At 46.8% G+C, this 18448-nt stretch overlaps 1 pseudogene; it reads left to right on the top strand.

The window, feature by feature from the left end:
- The first annotated feature begins 1899 nt into the window (after positions 1 to 1899).
- On the top strand, positions 1900 to 17369 carry LOC125506843 (annotated as a pseudogene).
- The last annotated feature ends 1079 nt before the right edge of the window (positions 17370 to 18448 follow it).

The raw sequence follows: 18448 nt of genomic DNA, 5'->3' as shown, positions 1-18448 counted from the left end.
TGGCAACGGTGCGCCGGTGAGCTTTTGGGCAAGCACCGAGCCCGGCTGGCCGCCATTCGTGTATCTGCCGGTGGCCCACCGACGATGCAGATCCGAGCGGCTAGAGGAGGAGCCACTGCCTGCATGTGGCCTTGCGGCCCTGCCAGGGCCTTCCGGCGAGGTGCCCGGCCAGTCCATGGCGCGGCCAGGCCTCCCACAACCGGCCGAGCTCAAGACCGACCGGATCCGCCCCAAAACCGGTCGGCGGGTGCGCAAACCAGGTGGCTGTGGTTGGGTAGCTCGGCGGCGCCGAGGGGAAGGGGTTGGGCGAGCTCGCGTCCGAACTGCACGGCTGCAATGGCAGTGGCGGCGGCAGCGAGGGGAAGAGTGGGGAAGAGTGGAGGGGGTGCGGTCGGAGGGAGGGAGGAGGCGGATAGAAAAAGGCCCGTCTGGTACCACCGACGGGCGGGCCAAGGGAGGACACGCACAGACGACCCGCGCGTCCGCGTGGTGTCCGTTTCACCCCAAAAGCGGCGCAAACTTGGGCCGCGGATGGGTCGAAAGCGGACACAAAGCGGACAAAAGTCCGTTTGCTCCCGTGCGCTGGGCCGCCTTTTTTGTCCCTTTTACCCTAAACGAACGGGGACGGACAGGATAGGGTCGCGCGGTGGAGTTGGCCTAAGCCGCCGCCGCCCTGCCGCCGGTACAGGAGCCCAGCAGCGCCTCCCTCCATCGAGCAGCCGCTCCCACCAGCAGCGCCGCCCTCCCTGGAGCAGCCGCTCCTGCCCAGCAACGCCGCCACCCAGAGCTACGCCGGCGACCAGTCCATAGGCAGGTAGCCATCACTCCTTCGTCGTCCTTTCTCCCTCGTTCCTCCCTCTTTCCTCATCCCCCTCCCTCCTTCTCTTGCATCCTCTGTTTGTTCAAATGTCTTTCCTGATTTTTTATTGGGTTGGTACTTGCTGTAGATTTGATATTGTGAGAATATAATGATGATTATTTCTTGATGAGTACTTGTCGCATGATACTTTAAGTACATATTCAAGTTTGCATGTGAATAGGTGTCTATGATAATGCTTGTAGGGCTAAATGCTTACAAATTCTAGTTTAATTTTTTTTATTCAGATGAGCAAATGTTTTGGTTTAAACATGTCAGCAGTGAAATATGCAATGAATTTTATTTTTTTGACATGAAACATGCAATGATTGACGGTATATGAAAAGAAAAAAAATGAAGTTGTTTTATCTGCATCATCTTGACCTGAAATCAAAGCTTAGCAGTAACATGCAATTTGAGAGAGCAGGAGCTTTGTCTTGGGTTATACTGGCCGAAATTGGTTAACACATTATTACTAGTGGTATTGTTGGCCTGATAGACATCCCAGGTCTTGTTTATGATCGGTAATATAGTGGTATTGTTACGCTGTGTTGTTGATTTTAACAGTCAGACCTAAAATATTCCCGTTTAAAGTGATTGTTTCTCCTTTTGCATGTTAGCTATTTGATTTTCAGGTTCCACCTTACATGTTATGCCATGAGAGATATACAACTAACTAATGATTTGATTTGGTGCTTCATATTCATTTTACACTTACTAAAAGTCTAATTCTACCTCTTTGGAACTTGGAGTTGGAACAGGGCATCAACATTGTCAGTTGGAGGGGCTTGGAGCTGCTTCGGCATACACAGTAGAGCCAATAAGAAAGCTATCTGTTGTTCCTAGATTCTATACATATATTTTTTTGTGAATTAAAAAGTAGTTAAACGTATCCCTGTATTGGCGTATTGGCGCTTTTCCACAAATGTCGAATTTATGTATCCGTATCGGTGCAGCTTAGCTCAGCACCCTGCTTTGCTTTATATGCAACTTGTACTATCGACATTTCATCGAAAAATAAAAATAAAAATTTGGGAGCCTCGATGTCGAAGAGCAATCCTGGTTATCTTGGCGTCTCCGAGCCAATCTCGTTAAGCGGGCCGACCGAGAAGGATGTCATTCAGACAGCTGAGGTCGAAAAGGTGCGAGCCTGTGTGGCAGGGGTGTCAGATGGACCAAGAATTTGCAAATTTTTTGCTGCTCTCTTATGTAATATGTTTTGCTGATATATTGTTATATTGGTGTTAACCAGTTTCTTGCTGACGCGGGCTTGTACGAGAGTCAAGAGGAGGCTCTCTCGAGAAGAGGTCTTAGGCAAACTTGACCAGGTTTGAGCATACTTTGCCGATGTGCTTATATTTTGGGTAGGCCGGCTTCAAGATGACTTGCTGTTTGTCCTGGCAGACTGTGAAAACATGGATTAAGAAGGCCACCAGAGTGAGCGGTTATCGCGAGCAGTTTGTGCAAGAAGCAAATGCTAAGAACTTCACATTTGGTTCATACCGCTTTGGGGTAGTCTGTTACGCCGTTTCTTGAGTAGTTCTTATTTCTAAAGAAAGACTCGTTAGTTGTTACAGTGTTTTTATGCTTTTTGCCTATTTTGTATTCCCTCGGTCCGGAATTGATTGTCGCTCAAATGGATGCATCTAGCACTGAAATATGTCTAGATACATCCATTTCAGTGACAACTAATTCCGGACGGAGGTAGTATGTTTTTTCTATCAACGGTATCCAATGGTCATTTCATTTTCCGTAGGACTACTTCTTCCAGTATCTTCACGATATGCTAGCTGAGATGCCAGAAGTTTCCGAATTACACCCAGTACCAGATGCTCATGTGCCTGTTCTGGTGTTCAAACTTTGTGGGGTGTCTATTGACCTTTTATATGCAAACCTCGCACATGTGGTGATTCCTGACGTAAGTTTCATTTTACAACTTTGTTATTTAAATAATATATCGCTACTGTATGTTATCTTTATCTTGCACTCATTTTAGTAAATGAGTATAGAATGGAAGCATTTGCATCTCAAAAAATGGAAGACTGGAAATGGAGTTTAGCATTTTATTCCCTAGTTTTGTTTGGCTTGCGTATCATTTCATAACATGTTCTTGTGATGTTCGATAGCAATTCCTAATCATGTTAGATGATTCCATTTCAGGATCTTGATCTTTCTCAGGACTCCATACTGCACAATGTTGATGAACAGGCTGTCAGTAGTTTAAATGGATGTCGAGTTACGGATCAAATCTTACGATTGGTCCCAAACATTCCGGTATGTGTCACCTGTTTCTCATGTAAACATGTTATTATTATTCTATGGACTAAAACCCTTATTTTTCTTCTCAAATCCAGAGTTTCCGCACAATCTTAAGGTTCATGAGATACTGGGGGAATCGCCGTGGGGTGTACTCAAACGTATGGTTCTTCTTGCTGCAAGAGTATGCTTTAAAGTATGAACGTACGTGCATTATTAGGGAGAGTTATTTACCCAAAATCATCACACTTGGGGCTAGGGTAACCACTTAGTACCACATTGAAGGCAGGGCACAAAAAACCACCGTTTTTGTGCCTAACTAATAACACGGAGCACTGATAGTCGAATAACCTCACGAAAACAGCCAAACTGACTGGTTGGGCCCACATGTAAGGCTGACGTGGCATGCCTATGTGGAAGTTCTGCTTAGATGGACCTAGGTCCCACCTGTCATCCACCCACTGCCTTCTTCCTCATCTCTTCGACAGGTCACGCACACAGGAGCGGGGCAGGGAAGTTGCAGACGAGCTCGCCGGCGGCGGCCAGGAGCGGTGCAGGCCACCATGCTCCCGTAAGAGAAAAAGGAGGCCACCACGCTCCGGTGGTGGAGAGGTGCTCCTCCGCGTCGCACGCCCTACTCGGCCGGAAGAGAAAAAAGGGAGGGCAGGTGCGTGGCTGCGGCGGCCGGGTTGCTGAACAGCGGCGGCGGTCGGAGTTGGCGGCGTGGAGCTCCGCGGTGGCGGCAGAATACGGCGGTGGCGCTCCTGAGTGGGAACAAGGAGGCGGGGTCGCACGACAGGGGAGCGCACGATGCGGGCGCGGAGTCGCACGGCCTGCTGCCAGCGCTGCTCCCACTCTATGCGTCCCTGCCTCCTTCCTTCGTTCCTTGCCGCGCAGCCATTGACGGCTAAATAAGAAATTTCGGCGCCTCCATCTTGCTGTCCATGCCGAGCGGGGCCGTACGCTGAGCTCGGGCGAGATCCCGCCCCGACCATGTCCGCGTCCACCGGAGGAAGAGCGGCCACTTCTACGACGTGGCCCGTGGACGCGAGCTGGTCTCCCGGAGGAGCTCGCCGGCAGCAGCAAGGAGTGGTGTTGGCCAGGCATTACCGCTGCAATGTCCTCTGTGGCGGCGCCGCCGGCGATGTCCGTGTCCAGTGCTCGCCCACAACCTGTTCGGTCAAATGCCCACAGAGGAAAAGAGAGAGAAATAAAAAAGAATAGGTGAAAAAAATAAACACTTTAGTCATTGACAGGTGGGACCTAGGTCCAACTCAGCAAAATTTCCACATAGGCATTCCATGTAGCCTTACAGGTGGGCCCAACCAGTCAGTTTGACTGTTTTTGCGAGGTTATCTGACTATCAGTGTTCCGCGTTACGCATTAGGCACATTTCCGGTGGTTTTTTTGTGCCCTGCTTTCAATGTGGTACTAAGTGGTTACCCTAGCCCCAAGTGTGGTGGTTTTGGGTAAATAACTCTATTAGGGAAGAAGAGGAAACTTTATACGAGGAGGCCAACAGAACAAGAGAATACATTATGTTCCATTTGGTTTCAAGCAAGAGCTGACACCAAATGTAACAATATGCTATCTGATTTTCTGCATTTATCTGCCTATAGTGGATCTACCAAACTAGTTTTTATTGTTTTGGGGTCAACTGTTAAAGTAGTACTGTGGTAGTATGGGGCACAAATACAAGTAAAGAAAAGAATATTACAAAAAAGCATTTTCTTAAGCTGTTCAATGATATTTCTAAAATACCGCCGCACATAAAATATGGTTGGGTAAATAAAAACAACTTGCAGCACGGGGAGCCCCCTAGCACCCTGCTAGCCATGTCCAGTGCATGATTGCATGTTTACATTATGTACATTTGCATATCATTATATCAGTATTATGATAAGCATGTGGAATTGATACTCAGATATTCCTTGCATTTCCAGGTTATAGGATTTTTGGGTGGCATAAATTGGGCTATTCTTGTTGCTCGTTTATGTCAATTGTACCCAAATGCATCGCCCAGCATGTTGATATCTCGGTTTTTCAGAGTCTACAGCCAGTGGAAGTGGCCCAACCCTGTTACACTTTGCCATATTGAGGAGGGTCCTCTTGGCCTCCCTGTGTGGGATCCAAGAAGAAACTTTAGAGACAGGGGCCATCAGATGTCTATGATTACACCTGCCTATCCTTGTATGAATTCTAGTTATAACGTATCTACTAATACTAGGTATCTGATGGTCCAAGAATTCACACGAGGATACGAGATCTGCCGGGTATTTATTATTTCAGAATAATTTGTTTATAATTATTCAATGGCGAGATGTTACTGATGTCTACTGTCTAGTATTATATATTGATCTTAAATGTGTGAACTGTATCCTCAGAAAACATTGATCTGAATGTAGAATTTGTAACTAGTTGGGTTGTAATGCTAACCGAAGCACCCCATTTTTGTAACTCAATCTGCAACTGTCTAAATAGTAATTATGAATGTAGGATCTGTATTTGTTATACAGAGATTTATAGTTATGCAAATTCATTTCATTGTAGAGTTATCGAACTTTAATTAATGTATGCAATGCATGTGTTTTGGCTGTCAACTTATACTATATTTGAACAGATTCTTGAGATTATGTGGCTACTCTGTAGCATTTTTTTTTTTGCATTTATCTTTAGCACTTCTATTTTAAGTTCACAGGTATGGAACCTATTTATGTCTTGCATCAAACTTGATTTGCCCTCGATTATTAACTGTAGGCAATAGATGAAAATAGAGCAACCTGGGATGATTTATTCGAGCCATATCCATTTTTTGAATTATATAGAAATTATTTAGAGGTCGGTATCACAGCGAGAAATGAAGATGACCTCAGGAATTGGAAAGGTTGGGTAGAGTCTCCCCTTCGAACACTTGTATTGAAGGTGAGTAACTGAAAAAGCTTCCATTTTTCTTAAGTAACATGTGTGCTGCGCTGTCTTTTAATATGTGATTTTGGCTGCTGATGTAGTTTGAGCGATATACGCATGAGATGCTCCTTGCACATCCTCATCCCCGAGATTTCTCAGATGGATCCAGGTCGTTGCATAGCTTTTACTTCATGGGTCTTTGGAGAAAAGAAACTGCCCAACCTCAAGAACCTGAGCAATTTGACATCAGATGAATCGTAAATGAGTTTAAGGTCGCAGTTCTTGCTTATGTACATCGGAGAGAAGGAATGGATATTGTGTTTGAAATATGAGCAATTTACCAAATGATTTTATTAACAGAAATACTAGATAAAGTATGACTAATATAGTAGAGATAAAACAAGTCATGTGTTCTGACAGAGAGAATGTAAATAGCTTCTGCATATATGAATCGTAGCTTATCATATCTATAGCAGACAGTAGAACTAGTTGCATATATGAGGTAGAACCTAACATATTTAGGGCAAGTACTAGTACGAGAAACTGTGGTAGGATATCTAACAGAAAGAAGAACACATACGGGACAGCAGCAGCAGTAGCACTGGACTTGGGGTCGGTGTCCTCGCCAGCAATCTCGTCGAGGAGGTTGTCGACGTCAGGGAAGAAGTCATCGTTGGGGAAGTAGTCGTCGGAGTCCGGGGCGTCCGTGACGAAGGAGTCAGTCAGTAGTCGCACAGAGCGCTCCCCAAAAACCTTATCACCCTTCTCCCGTATAGGACTCAAAGAAGTGCGGTTTCAGAGGCCTACTGTCCCGACCTGCGATGCACGCCGCAAGCCGGGATGAGGAAGACAGCAGCAGCTCAGAGATTAGAACCGGTGGCGAGAGGAAGGAGAAGTTCTGGTGCGTCTCTCTGAGAGGAGCGACCTCCCTTTTATAGGCGCAAGAGAAAGAGGCGAGAGGCTGCGCTGGGAGCTAAAGGGAACGCGGGAGATGAAACGAACAGGCAGCAGCCGAAGGGTGCAGCGTTCGTATTCAATATCCACTACAGCAAAAACTTTCCAGCTCCCGAGTGACCTTTCGTATACCCGTAGTGCGTGGCAAAAATTTAGACATCGGCTCATTCCCGCAACCCGCGTCGCGTCGTGGCGTGGCATGGCGTGGCGTGGCAAGGCGGACGGCGGAGGAGGAGCGCGCGTGGATGTCCCTCTTGTTCTCATGCTCATATAAGTGGGGAAAGAACCTCCCTTATAAGGAGGTACAACTCCCACTAAACTAGCAATGTGGGACTAAACTTTAGTAGTATCCCTTACTTTGCACAAATGGGCTAAGTGGGCCTCTAGGATTTATTAGGAATTTCTGAAATAGTTATTAGGCTGCCCCCAATATAGACAAAATTCCAGCAATCCCCCACCAGATCCCAGAGGCATATAGAGATTTGCCTTTGGTTCCAAAACACTGTTTTATATACCGGTACTGCAGTGGAGACTGTTAAGTTGAACTTCCACCTAGAACTCTATGCTACACTAGTAAGCAACTTGAACAGTGAACTGGACCTTGAATTGCAAGTTTTCTACAAATCTAACTTCACATAAAGCCTTGACCGAGACGTGGCTACCGTGGGTCTTCCCCGCGGGTGGAGCTTATGCGTCATACTCCGAGACCTTTCATGAGTTTACTAGAGAGAACCCTACTCTCATAGATTGCGACGTTTAACAATCAGACTCATATAGGTGCGTTCTTCAAAAGATGTTCTGTAGGACAACATCTCTGCTTCAAAGAGCCACTTAGAACACATTAAGATATACATCAACCTGCCATGCAGATTAGGAGAGTATTGCATCTTTATGGAGTGGTATTTTAATAGTAAGGGTACTCTCCTCCCAGTTGACCAACAGCTTATCTTCCATATCTAATTCACGGGATCTCCGATCACAAAGAATAGGTTACCACTGTGAACAACTCATATTGTGGGTCTCATACCCATCTCCCTCGATGCATTATCTATCACATTACGTGATAGACCCTTAGTAAAAGGATCTGTCAGATTTTTAGACGTTTGGATATAATCAAATGAAATAACTCCGGAGTTTCTCATTTTTCTGACAGACTTTAACCTTCTCTAAACGTGTCTTGATGACTTCATGTTATCCTTTGAGCTGCTCACTTTCGTGATCACAGTTTGATTGTTGCAGTTCATAAGAATACCCGGTACAGGTTTCTCAACAACCGGCAAGTCATTCGAGAGCCGACGAAGCCAATCTGCTTCGACCGTAGCTGTATCTAGTGATGTGAGTTCTGCTTCCATTGTTGACCTCGTTAAGATGGTCTGCTTGCAAGACTTCCAAGAAACAGTGCCACCTCAATGAGTGAATACATATCCGCTCGTGGCCTTTATCTCATCAGCATCTGAGATCCAGTTTGAGTCACTATACCCTTCAAGCACCTTTGGGTGCCCGTTGTAGTGAATTCCATAATTTGCAGTGCCTTTCAAATAACGCAAAACTCTCTCTAGAGCTTTCCAATGCACATCTCCTGGTTTTGAAACAAACCGACTCAGTTTGCTAATAGCAAAAGAGATGTCAGGTCTTGTAGCACTGGCTAAGTACATAAACGAGCCAATAATCTGAGAATACTTCAATTGGTCTCTAGCAATTCTTCGATTCTTTCGAAGCAACACACTAGCATCATATGATGTTGGAGAGGGCTTGCTGTCACTGTAGCCAAAGCGACTCAAGATCTTTTCCACATAGTGAGATTGAAGCAATGTAATCCCACCATCATCGTCTTTCAACAACTTGATGTTCAGAATGACATTAGCCACTCCTAAATCCTTCATCTCAAAACAACGAGATAGGAAATTTTTGACCTCCTTAATAACATTCTGATTTGTTCCGAAAATCAGTATGTCATCAACATACAAGCAAAGGATAACTCCCTTGCCCCCACCATGGCAATAGTACACACATTTATCAGCTTCGTTTATAACAAAGCCTGTAGCTGTTAAAGTTCTTTCAAAATTCTCATGCCACTATTTGGGTGCTTGCTTGAGTCCATACAAAGACTTCAGCAACTTGCACACTTTTCCTTCCTGACCATCTAGTACAAACCCATCTGGTTGTTCCATATAAATTTCCTCGTCCAACTCTCCATTTAGGAAAGCAGTCTTAACATCCATTTGATGAACGAGAAGACCATGTGAGGCAGCTAGTGAAAGTAGAACTTGAATAGTGGTCAGTCGAGCCACAGGTGAGTAAGTATCAAAGAAGTCTTCACCTTCCTTTTGGGTATAACCCTTAGCCACGAGCCGAGCCTTGTACTTTTAAATAGTAGCATCAGGCCTAAGCTTCTTCTTGAATACCCATTTGCATCCTATAGGTTTGCACCCATAAGGACGATCAGTTATCTCCCAAGTTTCATTCGCTAAGATGGAATCCATCTTGCTACAAACCGCTTCCTTCCAGTAGTCAGCATCTTCACATGCATAAGCCTCTGAAATAGAACTGGGAGTGTCATCTATGAGATACACAAGAAAATCGTCACCAAAGGACGTTGCAGTCCTTTGTCTCTTGCTCCTAGTAGGAACTTCATTGTTTTCCTCCACAGGACTTTCAAAGTGTTCTATCGAAATGGCAGGTTTGGTAATTGTAACTGGTTCCTGATTCGATGAACTAGGCATCTCCTGACTAGATGAGGTAGCCATATCCTTCATGGGAAAGATATCTTCAAAGAAAGTCGCATCATTCGACTCCATGATCGTACCGACATGCATGTCAGGTACCTTAGATTTTACAACCAAGAATCTATAGCCAATGCTATGAAAAGCATATCCCAGGAAACACAATCCACAGTTTTTGGTCCAAGCTTCCGCTTCTTTGGAATTGGAACATTGACTTTCGCCAAACAACCCCATGTTCGCAGATAAGAGAGCTTTAACCTTTTCTTCTCCCATTCCTCGAATGGAGTTATCTCTTTGTTCTTTGTGAGGACTCGGTTCAGGACATGACATGCGGTCAATATCGCCTCCCCCCACCATGCCTTGGAGAGACCCGATGTGTCTAACATGGCGTTAACCAAATCAGTTAGAGTATGGTTCTTTCTTTCGGCCACCCCATTTGACTGAGGTGAGTAGGGAGGCGTCCTCTCATGGATTATACCATGTTCCGCACAAAAAGCATCAAATTCATTGGAAAAATACTCTCCACCACGGTCGGGCCTAAGCCTCTTGATTTTTCGATCAAGTTGGTTTTCCACTTCAGCTTTATAGATCTTGAAAAAGTTCAAAGCCTCATCCTTAGATTTCAGAAGATACACACGATAGTATCTAGTGGAGTCGTCAATTAACGTCATGAAATATTTCTTTCCACCTTTTGTCAAAACACCATTGATTTCACATATATCTGAATGTATGAGCTCTAGTGGTGCAAGATTTCTCGTTTCCGCAGTCGTGTGAGACTTACGAGGTTGCTTAGCTTGCACACAAACTTGACACTTAGATCCCTTGACAGTGGTGAAACTAGGGATTAAGTTCAACTTCGCTAGTCGTGACATGCAACCAAAATTAACATGACAAAGACGTGAATGCCCCACATTGGATTCACTATTGTTGCAAATATGATTAACAACTTTATTGCAAACGTCTGATAAGGATAAACGAAACAGACCTCCTGACTCATAGCCTTTACCAACAAAGGTTCCATACTTGGATATTACAAATTTATTCGACTCAAAGACAAGCTTGTAACCATCTCTACACAGAAGAGATCCGCTAACAAGATTTTTTATTGACGGAGGGGACATAATGCACGTTCTTCAGCCGCACGATCTTCCCCGAAGTAAACTTCAGATCGACCATGCCAACACCATGAACAGAAGCACTTGAACCGTTGCCCATCAGCACGGTTGAAGTCCCTACGGTCTGATAAGACGAAAACATGGAAATATCACCGCATACATGCACATTAGCACCCGTGTCAATCAACCAATCAGGAGAATGACATACTGAAAGAATATTGGGAAATATACCATACCCATCATCATTCATGTCAGTGTCTCCAATGACAACATTAGCGGTCTTGCCGCCTTTCCCAGGGTGATGCTTGTCATAGCGATTAGGGCAACTAGGAGCCCAATGATCAGGATCCCCACACACATGACAGACACCTTTCTTCTTGTCATTCTTCTTCTTGAAGTTCGTGTATTGCACAGCCTTGTTCTTCCCATCAAACTTTGCTTTACCATCAAACTTTCCCTTGTTCTTGAACTTGTGGGGCTGGAAGTTCTTCTTCTGTACCAGATTGGCACTAGATCCTCCCTCAATACCTTGAGCACGTGTGTCCTTTGCTCTCGCCTTTTCTTCCACATCAAGAGTGCCAATGAGATCCGGGACGGAAAACTCTTGTCTCTTATGCTTCAGCAAGGTAGCAAAGTTCCTGTGACGCCCGGGTAATTAAGCTACAGTGATCCTCTGCTAGTGATGCCACGTCACCTCGATTATAGTTGCTAATCTCAAGTTAGTTCGAAAACGATTCAGATTCAAATTCAAAATCAGTCAAACAATAAAAGTTTTCAATTATTAAAACTAAAATGTTCGGAGTGAGCCAAATATTGCCTAGGTAATTATAGTGGAGAAGCCACATTTCTATAAAATAATTAAAAGCACTAAACAAAATAAAATAGTGGCTTAAACAAATAATTAAATGCATTTTTAAATATTAAAACATTAAACTATTTTATTAGGTATGAGAAATTAATGTGGTAGTAGAGTATTTATAAATACTAATTTAGGGGCTAGTGGTATATTTTGTAAAACTAAAAATAAAGTAAAACTAAAATAGGAAAGAACCCCCCCCCCACTGGGCTCCGGCCCAGCAAGCCACCGGCCCAACTGGGCCATCCCCCAGCCAGGCCGGCCCACCTCGGCCTACACATGCCCCCGTAACCCTAGCCATAACCACCCGTCGCCCCACTCCCCCGTCGCCCCCACGTCCCCACTCGCTCCCCCACGTTCCCCCACTCCCCTCGCTACCTCCTTCTCTGCCCGATCTGGATCGGGGCAGACCCCCGATCCCATCGGCCCGACGCCGCCGCCGATTCCCGTCGCCACCGCACTGGCGCCCCTCGCCGGACCGCTCCGCCGTCGCCCCTCCTGCTGCCTCGGCCCGTCGCTCTCCTCCCCAACTCCCCCCACCGGTCTCCAACGCGCCTCGCCGCTCCCTGGATGTCGACGTCGCCGTCGCCGGAGGCCACCTCGCCGTCCACTTCCTCGACACCTTGTCGGAGTTGCCGTGCCGCTGCACCTCGTCACCGACGCCGTCTTCTCCGTCTCCTCCCCGCGAACCGCTGCCTCAGTCCCTACAATCCCCTGTGAGCTCCCCCTCTCCTCGCACTCCCTCCTCTCACGGTCACCGCGCGCCCGCGCCGCCCGGCACGCCGTTCGCACTCCGCGCTCCTGGCCACGCTCCCACGAGCCCTTGCCACATCCGTCCGCGCCCCTGCGGCACCCCTGAACGCCCGCCCGCACTTGTTGCCGCCCCGGGACGCGGCCTCCTCTCCGCCCGCCCGCCTTGGCCGCCTCTTGCCACGCCGTGGATGCGCCCAGCCGCGTGTGCTTGGCCGGCGACCGCGACCCCCTACCACCGGCATCCCCCTGCTCTAGCGCCCGGCATCGGACGCCCGCGCCAACACCCTGGGGGCTCCATCGCCCGTTCGGGCTGTGCCCTGCATCCGGCGCCCGATAAGCCCCTGTGGGCCAATGACAAGTGGGCCTAGCCCCAGAACGGTTTAATAAAAAAATAATGTAATTAATTAATTAATTAATTAATTAACTAATTAATTAACTTAATTAATTCTTATTAAATTAACCAATTAAGATTAATTAACCTAAAGATTAATTAACTACTGTTAATTAGCTAAATAATTAGTATGACAGTGGGGCCCACCCCCCAAATTAATTGTGATTAGTTTAATTAACCTGTTTAATTAATATGTGTCACTGACCAGTGGGACCCACAGATCAGGTTGACCAGTCAACTCTGTTGACTGCTGACGTCAGCATGACATCATGCTGATGTCATTAATTCATTTTTGAATTAAATTAAATAATTAATTAAATTCCAGAAATTAATAAAATCCTTAGAAAATCATAACTTTTAATCCATAACTCGGATTAAATTATTTTCAACATGAAAGTTGCTCAGAACGATGAGACGAACCCGGATATGCAGCCCGTTCGTTCGCCACACACCCCTAACATATCAAACTCGCAACTTTTCCCCTCCGGCTCCTCTGCCCGAAAACGCGAAACGCCGGGGATACTTTCCCGGATGTGTCCTCCCTTCACCGGTATCATCACATACCGTGTTAGGGCACCTCTAGCACCACTACTTGTCATATCATGCATCGCTGTGCATCTGCTTGCTTAAATATTTATTGTTTCTCCCCCATCTTCTCTCGATAGACACCGAGACCGACGCTGCCGGTGACCCCCCAGTTCGACTACGGTGTTGACGACCCCTCCTTGTCTGAGCAACCAGGCAAGCCCCCCCTTTGATCACCAGATATCGCCTACTCTTCTCTATACTGCTTGCATTAGAGTAGTGTAGCATGTTACTGCTTTCCGTTATTCCTATCCTGATGCATAGCCTATCCTTGCTAATACTGTTGTTACCATTACCTGCTATCCTACTGCTTAGTATAGGATGCTAGTGTTCCATCAGTGGCCCTACACTCTTGTCCGTCTGCCATGCTATACTACTGGGCCGTGATCACTTCGGGAGATGACCACGGGCATATACAATATACTTTACACAGTTACCTTACCTGTGATACTGTTCGGAGATGGGGGCTGAAGGGGCAGGTGGCTCCATCCCGGTAGAGGTGGGCCTGGGTTCCCGACGGCCCCCGACTGTTACTTTGAGGCGGAGCGACAGGGCAGGTTGAGACCACCTAGGAGAGAGGTGGGCCTGGCCCTGGTCGGCGTTCGCGGATACTTAACACGTTTAACGAGATCTTGGTATTTGATCTAAGTCTGGCCACTGGCTTATACGCACTAACCATCTACGCGGGGACAATTATGGGCACTCGACGTCGTGGTATCAGCCGAAGCCTTCGTGACGTCAGCACTGAGTGGCGCGCGCCGGATTGGACTGGAACACCTACTAGGCTAGGTCTGCTTCCGGCTGCGTTCGCAACGTGCAGGTGTGCAAAGGGCGATGGGCCCAGACCCCTGCGCCATAGGATTTATACCGGCGTGCTGACCTCTCTGTTGTGCCTAGGTAGGGCTGCGACGTGTTGATCTTCCGAGGCCAGGCATGACCCAGGAAAGTGTGTCCGGCCAAATGGGATCGAGCGTGTTGGGTTATGTGGTGCACCCCTGCAGGGAAGTTAATCTATTCGAATAGCCGTGATCTTCGGTAACAGGACGACTTGGAGTTGTACCTTGACCTTATGACAACTAGAACCGGATACTTAATAAAACACACCCTTCCAAGTGCCAGATACAACCGGTGATCGCTCTCTCACAGGGCGACGAGGGGAGGATCATCGGTTAGGGTTATGCTATGCGATGCTACTTGGAGGACTTCAGTCTACTCTCTTCTACATGCTGCAAGATGGAGGTGGCCAGAAGCGTAGTCTTCGACAGGATTAGCTATCCCCCCTCTTATTCTGGCTTTCTGTAGTTCAGTCCACCGATATGGCCCTTTACACATTTACCCATGCATATGTAGTGTAGCTCCTTGCTTGCGAGTACTTTGGATGAGTACTCACGGTTGCTTTCTCCTTCTTTTCCCTCTATCCCTTCTACCTGGTTGTCGCAACCAGATGCTGGAGTCCAGGAGCCAGACGCCACCGTCGACGACGACTCCTACTACACCGGAGGTGCCTACTACTACGTGTTGCCCGCTGACGACGACCAGGAGTAGTTTAGGAGGATCCCAGGCAGGAGGCCTGTGCCTCTTTTGATCTGTATCCCAGTTTGTGCTAGCCATCTTATGGCAACTTGTTTAACTTATGTCTGTACTCAGATATTGTTGCTTCCGCTGACTCGTCTATGATCGAGCTCTTGTATTCGAGCCCTCGAGGCCCCTGGCTTGTAATATGATGCTTGTATGACTTATTTTATTTATAGAGTTGTGTTGTGATATCTTCCCGTGAGTCCCTGATCTTGATCGTACACGTTTGCGTGTATGATTAGTGTACGGTCCAATCGGGGGCGTCACAGTTCCTCCATGAAGGAGGAATTTTAGTGATGATACCTCCGGCAACAAACTTGTCTGGTAGCATACAACCGAAGCGCTCAAGTTCTCTAGCAAATGACTGTATCTCATGAGCTTGCTCAACCACGGAGCACTCTTCAGTCATCCTGTAGTCATAGAATTGCAACATGATGTACAGCTCAGTGCCAGCATCCGAGGCCCCAAACTTGGCCTCGCGTGCATCCCACATATCTTTTCCATTATCAATTGACGCATAAGCATCAACTATGTTCTCACAAAGAACACTCAAGAGAGCAGCCTTAAACAGAGTATCCATTTTCTGAAAGGCTTGTGCCTGTTGAGCATCAAGCTCCCCTTCAGGTTTGCCGAGAGTGGCGTCATAGAAACTCATGGTTTGAAACCATAAGACTGCTCTCATGCGCCACCTCTTATAGTCGATACCCTCAAACATAGGAGGTCTCATGGAAGCAGCAAAACCACTTGGGGTAAATTGCCTATAATAAGGTTTTTGGATTGTTTGAAATGTGAGCAATTTACCAAATGGTTTTATTAACAGAAATACTAGATAAAGCATGACTAATATAGTAGAGATAAAACAAGTCATGCGTTCTGACAGAGAGAAGGTAAATAGCTTCTGCATATATGAACCGTAGCCTATCATATCTATAGCAGACAGTAGAACTAGTTGCATATATGCGGTAGAACCTAACATATTTAGGGCAAGTACTAGTACGAGAAACTGTGGCAGGATATCTAACAGAAAGAAGAACACATACGGGACAGCAGCAGCAGTAGCACTGGACTTGGGTTCGGTGTACTCGCCAGCCATGTCGTCGAGGAGGTGGTCGACGTCGGGGAAGAAGTCGTCGTCGGGGAAGTAGTCGTCAGAGTGCGGGGCGTCCGTGATGAAGGAGTCCGTCAGTAGTCGCGCAGAGCGCTCCCCAAAAACCTTATCACCCTTCTCCCGTACAGGACTCAAAGAGGTGCGGTTTCAGAGGCCTAGTGTCCTGACCTGCTGTGCACGCCACAAGCCGAGATGAGGAAGACAGCAGCAGCTCAGAGATTGGAACCGGTGGCGAGAGGAAGGAGAAGTTCTGGTGCGTCTCTCTGAGAGGAGCGACCTCCCTTTTATAGGCGCAAGAGAAAGAGGCGAGAGGCTGCGCCGGGAGCTGAAGGGAACGCGGGAGATGAAACGAACAGACAGCAGCCGAAGGGTGCAGCGTTCGTATTCAATATCCACTACAGCAAAAACTTTCCAACTCCCGAGTGACCTTTCGTATACCCGTAGTGCGTGGCAAAAATTTAGACATCGGCTCGGCTCATTCCCGCAACCCGCGGCGCGTCGTGATGAGGCGGGCGGCGGAGGAGGAGCGCGTGTGGATGTCCCTCTTGTTCTCATGCTCATACAAGTGGGGAAAGAACCTCCCTTATAAGGAGGTCCAACTCCCACTAAACTAGCAATGTGGGACTAAACTTTAATAGTATCCCTTGATTTGCACAAATGGGCTAAGTGGGCCTCTAGGATTTATTAGGAATTTTTGAAATAGTTATTGGGCTGCCCCCAATATAGACTAAATTCCAGCATATTGATGTGTCCCATGTAAAAAGAAAAGATATCCCTTTGTTCGTTTTTCCTGGTGGAGTATGCCCTCCTCGTTCTTCCAGGACAACAGCTAGGAATAGTCGCGTTGTTTCTAGGAATGTTGTTACAGCTAATGTTCAAGTTGGAAATCCATTGTGTGTTATTTCTAGGAATGATGTTACAGCTGATGGTCAAGTTGGAAATCCATTAGCCGCTGAAAGTTGGAGTGATCCTCAATCTGCTGTAGATCGTTCTGGTGGCTATCAAAGCACCTCTTTATTGGCCTCTATTGTATCAAGTAAAGAAACCCAAAATATTTTGAATAGACATTCAAATCTTCACACAGAATATGTTGAGCATGAACATCCAGGGCGCTTTCTTGGAAGTACATCCGCTCCTGGGAACATTGCCGTGTCTGATGTAGTTACACAACCAATCAGTATGCCATCTACTTCAATTAATGTTGGTCCAACAAATGGGTTGGGCATTTGTTTCAATAGTTCACATAAGGAATTAGAGGGTGTCGTGGAAATGTCACGGCAGATGTCCTAATGGAAGGACTTAGTTGTGGAGCCATTGCGACGAGGTTAGCTTAAAGGGGTTAAACGGGACAAAGGACACAGAGAGTTTATATTGGTTCGGCCCCTTGCGGTGAAGGTAAAGGCCTACTCCAGTTGAGGTGGTATTGCTAGGATTTCGATTACCAAGGAGCAAACACGCTTTGGCTGGCCCTCGATTTGATGTTTCTTGCCCTAAGCCGATGCCGGGTCATCCACTTATATACACGGGTTGACGCCCTGCGGCCTACAGAGTCCCGACCGGCTCATACAATGTGTCTGGCTCGGTGACGTATCTTATATGCCTCATATTACAAGTCTACTCATACATGGCGGTTTACGCTTATGGGCTTTAAGCCATCTCCGGGCTTGGGCCTCTTACCGGCCTATTTATGAACTGCCATCTAGTATACTATTGGGCTTCATGGATGAACTGCCATTGTGGTTGACCCGGCCCCTCCTGGGCGGGTCATACCTGATAGTCATATCCCCAATATTAGGCCCCAGGTTGATTTGAACTTGTTCATGTCAATCTTCAACACTTAGAAAAAATCCTTCTTCCTCTGCTGTGAAACATTGTAACCTGCCATGATGTCATCTCCAGAAATTTCGGAAACCCCGCCACAACATCATCTTTAACGGATCTTTTCTCTTTAATGACCTTCCGAAAATCGAGGCGTTCAATTAGTTGGATAATCATCATTTGGTCTCCTCGTTTTTCACGCCTGCCGGTTACTCTTTTCCTTATAAATAGGGTCAAACCACCCCTTTTCTCATTCTCCTCTCCTTCCCGTCTTCTTCTTCCTCGCGACGCACCACCCTGCACGAGCTCCGCCATCGTCGACCTTCGTCCTCTTCGTCAACTCCGGACGCTGCATCACCCTGAACGGTCCAGAAACGCCGCGGCGCTCCTCCGCTATCAGCTAGCATCAGTAAGTCTTCCCTTTTCCTTTTCATGGATCTGTTCTTTAGGGTTTCGGTGTTCGTCGGTGTTCATCGTTGCTCCTCCTTCTCCTTGCTAGATCGTGTAGTTTTGATCTGAAAATAATGTAGGTCCTATGCGACAGCAGTTCT

This window comes from Triticum urartu, chromosome 5 (genome assembly GCF_003073215.2).
Source record: "Triticum urartu cultivar G1812 chromosome 5, Tu2.1, whole genome shotgun sequence".
Taxonomy (NCBI): Eukaryota; Viridiplantae; Streptophyta; class Magnoliopsida; order Poales; family Poaceae; genus Triticum; species Triticum urartu.
The sequence above is the reverse complement of the archived record's forward strand: the minus strand, read 5'-3'. Positions and strand labels throughout refer to the sequence as shown.